We start from the raw sequence: 11,619 nt of genomic DNA on the forward strand, positions 1-11,619 counted from the left end.
AGTCTTGACAGGAACCTCCCTGCAGGGCCGGGCCTAGACTGCAGGGAGCTTTCAGTACTACCCAGCACCAGGCTGCTACCCCAGGTGAGTAGGTGCACAAGGGGTGAGGAAGGCTTTCCTGTCAGAAGCCAGTGTTTCCTTTTCCAGAAAGCAATCTAAAATATGAGTAGATGAGGGATGCTAAAGGGTGTTTAAATATCCTGTTCCATCAGAGCATTTAATGAACTCAGGCAATGAGAAGACACTTGACGCTGCTACTCCAGGGCTTTTAGATATCTTCATCTAAGAGATGGAAGCCAGGATGCATATATTACCCCATTTTGTGCAGCAGTTCGGAGACACGAGTCTCCAGGAATAAGACGTTCAGATATCAGAGCCAACAACAGGTTCAGGTGGTCTCTGCCTCATTCAATACTGGTCCACAATGGGGAGAATTTTCTGTAAGGTCTTATCACTCAGTGGCAGGAGCTCAGTCTGCACACAGTTCAGGAACCTGGCCAAGGACCCATGTCCTCAAACAAGGATTAGACTGGTGCTCTCTGAGTCACAATGTACACGGTCTCTGGGACCGTCTCCAGATGGTTCTGGTCCTATGTATGAAATACTCTGTCTCATGGCTATGCAAATAGTCCTCAGAGCACTAGGTTAAGTATGGGTGTGTCTGTGCCCTGAGAGCATCACCGTACAATGCCATCCTCTACCGGAGACCCTGAGACACATCCCCTCACAATGAACTGGAGCTGGAGAATCCTCTACCTGGTGGCAGTGGCGACAGCTAAGGGTCAGCCAAGTCCCTGGACACAGGAGAGGACCAGGACCAGTCAACATTGATTTCATCCACTCTTGTCCCCTCTCTACAGGCGTGCACTCCCAGGTTTTGCTGGTGGAGTCTGGGGCTGAATTGAGGAAGCCTGGGGCATCAGTGAAGATCTTCTGCAAAGTATCTGGATACAGCTTCACTGATTACTATATTCACTGGGTGCGACAGGCTCCTGCACAAGGGCTTGAGTGGATGGGAAGCATTGACCCTGAAGATGATTCTACAAGCTATGCACAGAAGTTCCAGGGCAGACTCACTCTGACAGCAGACACATCCACAAACACAGCCTACATGGAGCTAAGCAGTCAGAGGTCTGCAGACACGGCCATGTATTACTGTGCAAGGACACAGTGAGGGGTTGTCACTGTGAGCCCAGACACAAACCGCCCTGTAGAAGAAGATCAGGACCGCCAGGGGGTGCACACTATGCACCATTCTGTTTGTGTTCCCAGGAGCAGGTGCAGGTAGGGGTTGTTGGAAGGTTTTGTGCCATGGCCTGGGGCTTCCTCTCCTTATAGCAGTTTCCCCCAGGAAGCCTCTCTGGACACATGATTCTGTGCTTACCTACTCGGGTCTGGTTTACAAAGTTTGTTTTACCAGGAACACTATACTTACATGAACAAGAGATAGAGTCTCTTACAATTGCTTACCCTTGTACTAAATATCAATGGTTTACACGTATCCTGATGCACATCAACTGAACATTTACAGGAGTCCCAGGTGCGCTCACTTTGCATCTAGGACCACAGGATCCCATAGCTCCTGGTTATCCTCACCCTGCTCTTGTCCCAGTCAAACACCATGACACTTCATTCATGTCACTTTGCTTCTCAGAACTTTATATGTGTTACAGTTTTCTTCAAATACTTGAAACTACAAGAGAAAAAGCATCTACATGTATTAGTCAGGATAATCCTGAGGAACAGAACACAAAGCACATTGGCTTACATTACTAAATAGGCTGAGAAGTCCCATGATATACTATCACATGCTGGATACCCAGTAAAGTCAATGGTGTAATTCTCATCTGATTCCAAACTAGACTCAAGTCTGAGAATGTGGGGACCTGATGGTTTAACTTTCACTCCAAGGGCAAGAGGAAGCCAATGTTACAGCTCAAGCAGGCACACAAGAAGTAAAAATGAGAGAATTTGCTTCACTTTTATTTTTATTCTATTCATAACCGTAATGGATTGGGTGATGCCCACTTACCAAGACACCAAAACGCAAGAACACAGTGCACACAGCACTCACCGCAAACCCTTCCTGGAGCGCCAGTCTCCGTACAGCATAGGAACTCTTCTTAATGTAGCCATGACTCTCAGAAGCAGAAAACATAACAGGTTTTCTAAAACACAGAAGAAGACAGAGACCTAGACAATATGAGAATATGGAGGAATTCATCCCCAAAGAGAGAACAAGAAAGGATCATATCCAGAGATCTAATCAAAACAGATATAAGGAATAGGCCTAAAACAGAACTGAAAACAACAATAGTAAGGATAATGGATGGGCTTGAGAACAGCATAGAAGACATCAAGGATATGCATACCACAGAGATAAAAGACATAAAAACTGGTCAACGGTGAAATTTAAAAATTCTATGAAAGAGACATGATGCTTACGGCACATAATAATGGGTGGAAGCAGCAGAGGAATGACTAAGTGATATAGAAGATAAAATTATGGAAAATAAGGAATCAGAAAAGAGAGGGTAAACTAACTTCTTGGGTTATGGATGTAGACTTAGAGAACTCAGCCACTCTGTACAGTGTAGTAAAATTCCTTTCTGAGGAGTCCCAAAAGAAGAGAGGGAAAAAGGGACAGAAGGTTTATCTGTGCAAATTGTAGCTGAAAGTTGCCCTAACCCAAGGAAGGAAATGAACATCCAAATCCAGAAGGCACAGAGAACTCCTATCAAAATCAACAAAAGTAGGCCATTACCAAGAGAAATCATAGAAAATTGACATAATAGAGAGATAAAGGAAAAATCCTAAAAGCAGCAAGAGAAAAGAAGTCCCTAACAAGGCAAGGCAAATAAGGTTAGTTCCCTTCACAGAAACTTACCAAGAGAGAAGGGAGTGTCATCATACATTCAATGTGCTGAATGGGAAAAAAATGGGCAGGGAAGAATACTTTATCCAGGAAGTTTGTCATTGAGAAGAAGGAGAGATAAAGAGCTTCCCAGACAAACAAAATCTAAAGGAGTCTCTGACCCCTAACCCAACCCTGCAAGAAATACTAAAGGGGACTCTTTGAGTGGGAAAGAAAGACCAAAAGCAACAATCATTAGAAAGGAATAGAATAAATCTCCAGAAAAAAAATTACTTTACAGAAACATTGTGATAACACAATTACACAAATATCATATCTTTCAGTAATCACTGTGAATGTAAATGAACTAAAAAGTCCAGTCAAAAGGCACAGAGTATCAGAATGGATTAAAAAAACAAGATCCATGTATATTCTGCCTGTAAAAGACTCCTTTGAGACCTAGAGATACCTGTTGATTGAAAGTGAGGGGTTGCAGAACAATTTATCATGCTACTGGACATAAGAAGAAAGCTGTAGTACCATATTCATGTCAGGCAACCTGGATTTAAAATACAAAGACTGCAAAAAGAGATGAAGAAGGGCATTATATCATAAAGTGGTCTATCCAACAAGAAGCACTAACAAGTGTAAATATTTATGACCACACATTGGGGCACTGAAATATGTAAAGCAATTAATGACATAAAAAAACTCATTGATAATAATACACTAGTAGTAGGGGACTTGCACTTGTAAGTAGGGGACACCCATCTTGCAACAATGAACAGATAGTGTAAGAAGAAAATCAAGAAGGACACAATGGCTTTGAATGACACAGGTGCAGATGGACTTAACAGATATATTCAAAACATTCCAACTTAAAGCAGCAGAATACATTCTTGTCGAGTGCACATGGAACATTCGCCAGAACAGATCACACACTGGGTCATAAATCAGCCCCTACAAGTACAAAAAGATTGAGATTATGGCATGCATATTTTCAGATCAGAACACTATGAAACTTGGAGTCGACCACAAGGAAAAATTTGGAAACACCACTAATAGTTGGAGTAAAAGACCATTGCACTGAAGAATAAAGCGGTTAACCAGGAAATTAAAGAAGAAATAAAAATACATGGAAGCAAATGAAAATGTTAGCGTTGATGGTCCAAATTCTGTGGGATGCAGCAAAAGCAGGTTTAAGATGGAAGTAGATAGCAGTACAGGCCTAACACGATAAAAATAAAATTTTAAACACACAACCACTTTACACCTAAAGAAGCTAGAAAAGGAAGAGCAAATCAAGCCTAAAGTCAGACGAGGAGGGTAAACAATCATAGAGTACCTATAAATGGCATAGAAAGAAACAAAAACAGTAGAACAGATCAACAAAACTTTTAGGTTGCTTTCTGAAAGAATGAATAAAATTGAACTTCCTGGACCAGATTATTCAAACAGAAAAGAAAAAGGACCCAAAGAGACAAAATCATGAATTTCATGGGACAGATCACAACCAACACCAGAAATACAATCAATTATAAGAGAATATTATGAAAAACTATTTACCAACCAATTAGGCCATCTGGAAGAAATGAATAAATTCCCAGAAACATGTAAACTACCAAAATTTCAACAGGAAGAATTAGAAAAGGAGAATGACAGACCAATTGCCCAGGTGAACATGGATGCAAAAATGATCAACAACATACTTACAAATTGAATCCAACAGTACATTAAAAGAATCATTTACCAGGATGAAGTCGGATTTATTCCTGGGGTGCAAGGATGGATCAATATTAACAATCAATCAAAGTTATACACCATATCAATAATAGGATAAGACCCAAATGATCCTTTCAATAAATGCAGAGAAGCATTTGATAAACTACACTATCTTTTCTTGATAAAAACCATCGAGCAAGTAAAGATAGATGGAAAATTCTTCAACGACATAAAGGCCATATACAAAACACGCACTGTTAACATCATCCTCAATGGGGAAACACTGAGTGCTCTCCACATATGGTCAGGAACATGACAGGGATATCCACTGTCACTAATTTTGTTCAACGTAGTACTAGAACGCTTAGCCTCTGCAATCAAACAGTGAAAAGAAATAAAAGGCATAGACATTTGAAAGGAATAAGTCAAGCGTTCACTCGTTGCAGATTACATGATACTCTATGTGGAAAATCCAAAAGATTCCACCAAAAGACTTCTAGGACGGAGACAAAACTCAGAAAAGTTGTAGGATACAAAGACAACATCAAGTTATTGGCACTATATACATACACCAAAAATGAAGCAGAAAAGAGAGACATTAAGGAATCAGACCCATTTACAATTGCACCAAAAATCATAACATACCTAGGAATAAACCTAACCAAACATGTTAGAGATCTGTATGCTAAAAACTATAGAAAGCATATGAAGCAAATTACACAAGACACAAAGGAAGAGCATTCCATGGTCATGGATTGGGAAACAAATATTGTTCAAATATCAATACTACCCAAAGCAATCTACACATTCAATGTGATCCTTACCAAAATAACACCAACATTCTTCACAGAAAAAGAACAAAGAATTTTAAAATTTGTATAAAACCAGAAAACACCGAATAGGCAGAACAATGTTGAAAAAGAAATCCAAACCTGGGGGCATCACAATTCTAGACTTCAAGCTGTATTACGAAGCTGTAATCATCAAGAAAGTATGGTACTGGCACAAAAATAGACACATACATGAATGGGACAGAATAGAGAACCAGATGTGCTGAACAGTCTGTTCAGCAAATGGTGCTGGGAAAACTGGATAGTAACATGCAGAAGAATGAATCTGGCACACTTTCCTACAGCAAACACAAAAATATATTCAAAATGGATGAAAAACCTAAATGTAAGACCAAAAAGCATCAACATCTATAAGAGAAAACAGGCAGAAACCTCTTTGACCTCGACCTCGGCAACTTCTTAATAGACACGCCTCTAGAGACAAGGAAAACAAAAGCAAAAAATGAACTATTGGGACCTCATCAAGATAAAAAGCTTCTGCACAGTGGAGGAAACAGTCAACAACACTAAGTGGCAACTGACAGAGGAGTGAAGATATTTGAAAATGACATACATGGTAAGAGTTAGTATCCAAAATCTATAAGAACTTAACAAACACAGAACAAATAAATATCCAGTGAATGGTCAAAAGACATGAGCAGACACTTTTCCAAAGAAAACATCTGGATGGCTAAGAGACACATGAAAAGATGCTCAACATCACTCATCATTGGGGAAAATCAATTCAAAATCATGATAAGATACCACCTCACACCTGTCAGAATGGCTAAAATGAACAATTCAGGAAACAACAGATATGGACAAGGATGTGGAGACAGAGGAACCTTCCTATACTCTTGGTGGGAATGCAAAGTGGTGTGACCACACTGGAGAAGAGTTTAAAAAGTTAAAATAGAATTACCTTATGTCCCACCAATTTCTCTACAAGGTAGTTACACAAAGGACACAAAAATTCTGATTCAAATAGCTAAACGGGTGATGAAGATTATGTAGGTCACTTGTGATGCGCACTGGGTGTTAATGTATGTGATAAATCACTAAATTTTATTCCCAAAACTAAAACTACACTACATGTTAACTAACAAAGACGTAAATAAATAAAATCTTCATATATTAAAAAACAGGGGAAAAAAAGAAGGGGACAAATTTTGTTAAAGGTCATAACCAATGGGATCTAGGGCAGTGAGTCTAACAACTTGCATTTACCCAGTTTATCCCTAACTGGTAGTGGACATTAATTAACAAACATACTCAGGATTCCCAATGTTGGTGCCACGTGAGTGGGAATTCAAACCCCAGCTGCCCTTCCCTGCTTCTCTGTGACCACATCTCATGGGCAGTCTGTCTAGACAGCTGGCATCTATGTATTGCCTGTGTGTAGACGTCCTTGCTCCTGGACCAGACTCATTCACCCAGGTCTGCTGGGTACTCAGAAAGCACAGACTAGTGTCGCCTGGCATTCCTTGTCCTTACCATTCCTCACTAGGGAACAAGCTCAGCCTTGAGGATGCATGGTTACCATGTGCTGTTCCACTGGTCTACACCACCTGACACCACCCATGTATTCCAGTACTTGCTTCTGAAGGGAATTTCCAAACAGATGACAATTTCACTAGTGATTTACACCAAAAAATAATTGGATCCAAGTGAGGGCACAATATTGGATTTTAGCTGCATGTTAAGGGGAACTTTGCTTTCATTCTTAGAAGACAGAGAAGACGTTTATACCAGAGACAAGGTCACAAGGATGGATCCTCCCAGAAAGAGCAGTGGACCATCGCCTTACTGAGAGAGGGTACATTTCACATACAATAGAGCTGTGAATGTATAACATCTGGAGGGAGTGACCTCAGAGGGTGGGGGGGGGGGGGCCACAGGGTGGCCAGAACATCTCTTTACCCTCAGGTGAGGGACCTCCCGAGTCATGTCACTTGTCCACAATACAGTCAGCTTAGGGTGGCTATGGTTCTGGTCTTACATCCCAGAGCCCAGTTTGTAGGGCTGCCCCGACCTCCACTGGCTAGTGTCCAACATTGTCCAATCAAGACTGCAGAAAACAGGATGCATGTCATCCCCAGAAGTCCTCTCTCAATGGCAATGACACCTTTATGTGTCTTTCCTTGTTATCTGTCTTTCTTCATGTTTCTTTCCTTACCGTTTCTCTTCACCTCAGAGCATTTTGGGGACATCCATGCATATCCACCTGGGTTCAGTTAGACACTCAGATCCAGAGGGAGACTTGAACTTCATGCAAGAAAGTGTCTGTGCCTGGTGATGAGGGGTTTCATCCCACAATTCTCAAGGTATTCCCTCCCACAGATGTGCTGTCTTCAGGACCTACTCATCTTCAGTTCCGAGACGGACATTTGGTGACTGCCCATCTGTGTCCAGAACTCCATCCCCAGACTCATACACATGGCAGTAATATCAATGTGTCAAAATTAATCTCATGTGACAAGTCCCTTTGGCCACATAAGTTATTCTACACAGGTTTAAGAATGACATAGATGACCACAGTCCACACTGATGTCAGGGAAAGTTCACCTCCCTCCCACATGACACTCACATTACCACACCCCCAAATCCTGCAACATGTCAAATCATTACATATTAAGTCAAGTCCAAAACGTACCCAAATTTCACTACCTCTAAAACCCCAAATCTAACCATGTAGCTTGGGTAGGGTGAGACTGTGGTGCCTTCCATCCTGGGGTGAAACTCTCTCCATCAGCCGACCTGCATTTCTAGAAAACCATTTTTGTTTTCTGAATGCTTCTGCATGGTAACCATAACATAACAGGTACTGACGTTCCTATGCCAGAAGAAATACAGTGTAATTTAGAAGTGCATCACCAACAAGAAACAATTTGATTATCAATCTGGGGAAACCCATTAGGTTCAAAGACAGAATGCTCTGAATCTCAGACTCCAACTTGTCTCTGGGATTGACACTTCCTTTTTTCTTGAAGGTGGTACATGTCTGAAGCTGAGCACATTTATCCCAGTTTGATGAAAGTAGAATTTCTGAGCCCAAAAATCTTTCTTTTGTTCTCTCGATTATCAAATAAAAAGTTCTTTTGACTCTTGCCAGCTGATAAGAATAAATATTCAAGATTGTTGCTCACCAATGATTAAAGGAAATATAAGTGTATATTTATAGGCAAGAAGCAGAGTGAAGGGTTCAAAGATGGAAAATATGTAGGAGGAGACATCCTGTGAACAGAAGGGTCTGCAGTGCTCATTATGGAAGGGTCTCACCCTTGCATGTTGCATAAATGGGGAGGGGAATAAAGGAGTCACTGTAACTCTGCAGGGGTCTGTGAAACAACAGGAGCACGGGGACCACAAGGGGGCAATCACAACCACCAGGGGGAACTCAGAGACCAGGGAGCTCATGATCCACGACAAGAGATTGGTTGAGGACTGGTCTCCTCTCAAGGGCTTTCAGATCCAGGCTCTGCACACTTCTTCTGACATGAACACAGCAAAGAGTTTGTAAAAGCTGTGGAAACACACAAGTGTCCTCCCTGTTTAAATAAACCATGATAATGGGAATACACAAATTTTCCCAGGGTCAGACGCTGGGATAAATACATCTTTGATCATTCTCACATTAACAAGACTTTAGAAGAATAATGTTCTCCATTTCATAGATGAAGAAATATTTTTAATTAACATCATCCTTCCTGATCTCAGGTGTTTTGCCTTCAACATATTTTAATAAAATTCACCCATTTTAACATTACTGAGGCTTTCTTTTTTTAACGTTTATTTATTTTTATGGGAGAGAGAGAGACAGACTAAGAGCGGGCAAGGGGAAGAGAGAGAGAGGAGACACAGCATCAGAATATGAAGCAGTCTCCAGGCTCTGAGCTGTCGAGCCCAACACAAGGCTCAGACTCATAAACTGTGAGATCATGACCTGAGTCAAAATCGGACACTTAACCAACTGAGCCACCCAGAGGCCCATTATTGAGGGTTTCCATTGATGTCCACATAGAGTTCATGTGTAAATGACCCCTTGTGTTTTTAGAAAACCCCTAGCATCTCCATTAGCTCTGTGAGTCTGTGTTGAGTCTTCTCACTCTCTCCAATATCTGTGACAGAATAGAACTGGCTTCCACCCATCACTCTCCTGGGACTTCTAGAAAGTCAGGAACCAGCAAACCTCACTGGGATGTCCAGCCTTGTCCTGCATGTGGTTCAGGAGGCAGATGGGTCCCGCGATGGGGAGCACAGGTCCAGATACTGGGACTACTCTCACCTCATACGTGATCTTGGACACGCACACAATCCATATCTGCTGCAGTGTATCTGTTAACCTGTACAATGGTGGTATACTGATTCTTACCTCAAGTGTTTGGGTGCATATGTGAAAATAAGGATTATCATGGGTACTGATAATCACTGCAGCAAAATCACAAATTAATAAATCACAATGTCCTGAAAGATGTTGTGACACCAAACACTGCCCCATCCCTTACACCTGCCAAGGGTCACTGGCTTCTTGAGGATTCTATTGCAAAATTTGCTATATTGTCAAAGGACATCTGTATGCTGATTAAACCCTCCCATCCCTGAAACTGTAGCTGGGAGAAGAGCCCCAGCCCCTAAGTGTTCACATTCAGTGATCAGAACAGAACACAGACATCTCACCATGGAGTTTGGGTTCACTTTGGTTTTCCGTGGTTCTATTTTAAACAGTAATTCATGACGAACAAGAAACACTATGTTAGTGGATATGAGTGAGAGAAACAGTGGATGTGTGACATTTTCCTGAGTTGTGTCTGTAGATGTCTTGTGTGACGTAGAGCTGTTGGAGTCAGGGGGAGACCTGATGATGCCTGGCAGGGGAGGGGGTCCCGGAGACTCTCCTGTGCAGTCTCTAGATTCACCTTCAGTAACTAATTGATGAGGTGGGTCTGCCAGACTCCAGGGAAGGGGCTGAATGGGAGTCTACATATCTGTATGGTATAAGATAAGGACCAAATGTCATTATTTTACTCACTGGAATTCAAAACCATTTGTGAAAGAGGCCATTTTTTCCCTAATTTTAATTCTATGAAATCTCATGGAGGATTTGCTGACTGCATCCAGACACATTTCACTCTGGTCTCTGTAATCTGCTCCACTGGTCTGTGTGTCTGACTCTGTGCCAGCAGCACAGTGTTATAGACAATGTACCTCTGCAATATACTTAGAAAGGAGGACGTGTGCTGTCTCCAGGTTTGTTCTTCTTTCTCAGGATTGTTTTCTCACTTCTGTGAGCTTTGTGGTACCATATAAATAAGAATTTCCCAGATACATTCATTGGCATTTTTATTAACTCAACTAATATTAGAAATTATTAGAACAGATAAAAGGAATAAAAAGTGTAATAATACAAAAAATTAACAAATTGAAATTGATATCTGGAAAGCTAAATGCAATTGAAAAAGCATCTCTACTAGGAAATAGGTAAAACTCAAACAGATACAATCAGAATTAAGGAGGGGACATAACTGATACCAAAGAAGTGAAAAACAATAACAGAAAATGCCTAGATAATTATAGACCCATTATTAGATAACTAAGGGGCAACTAGGCAGTTTCTAGAGTTATACAATGCGCAAGACTGTACATGAAGAAACAGAAAATTAACAGAATTAAAGCAAGTAAGATTGAATCTAAAATCTAATCATACACCGCCCCAAAAGAAAAAAGTCAGCTTGGTAACAGAGGACTTTATCTATGAATTATATCAAAATATAAAAGATATTTAATGACAATATCTCTCAGACTCTTACCAAAAACTGAAAAGAAAGGAATACGCCCCAACTCATCTACAAGACCAACCTTACTATACTGCAAAATCGAAAGACACCGTAAGAAGGGAAACTAAAGGCCAATATCTCAGATGGACATACATGCAAAACTCCTAGCATAGTGAATGCAACAACACAATGAAAGGGTCATATGTGACAATGCAGTCCCATCTGTTGATCATCTAGATCATCATCTATTGATACATATAAAACTAGACAAAATTCAACAAATTGTCATTATTAAAAAATCTCAGCAACTGAGGGAAAGAAAGAAATTACCTCCACAAAATCGTGGCCATAGATGAAAAGGCCACACCTGACAGCATATTTAACAGTGAAAAACTGAAGCTTTTCCTGTCACATTAGGAGCCAGGCAAGGATGCTCATT

The sequence above is a fragment of the Panthera pardus genome, unplaced genomic scaffold, assembly GCF_024362965.1.
Source record: "Panthera pardus isolate Hobbes unplaced genomic scaffold, ASM2436296v1 HiC_scaffold_285, whole genome shotgun sequence".
NCBI classification, from domain to species: domain Eukaryota; kingdom Metazoa; phylum Chordata; class Mammalia; order Carnivora; family Felidae; genus Panthera; species Panthera pardus.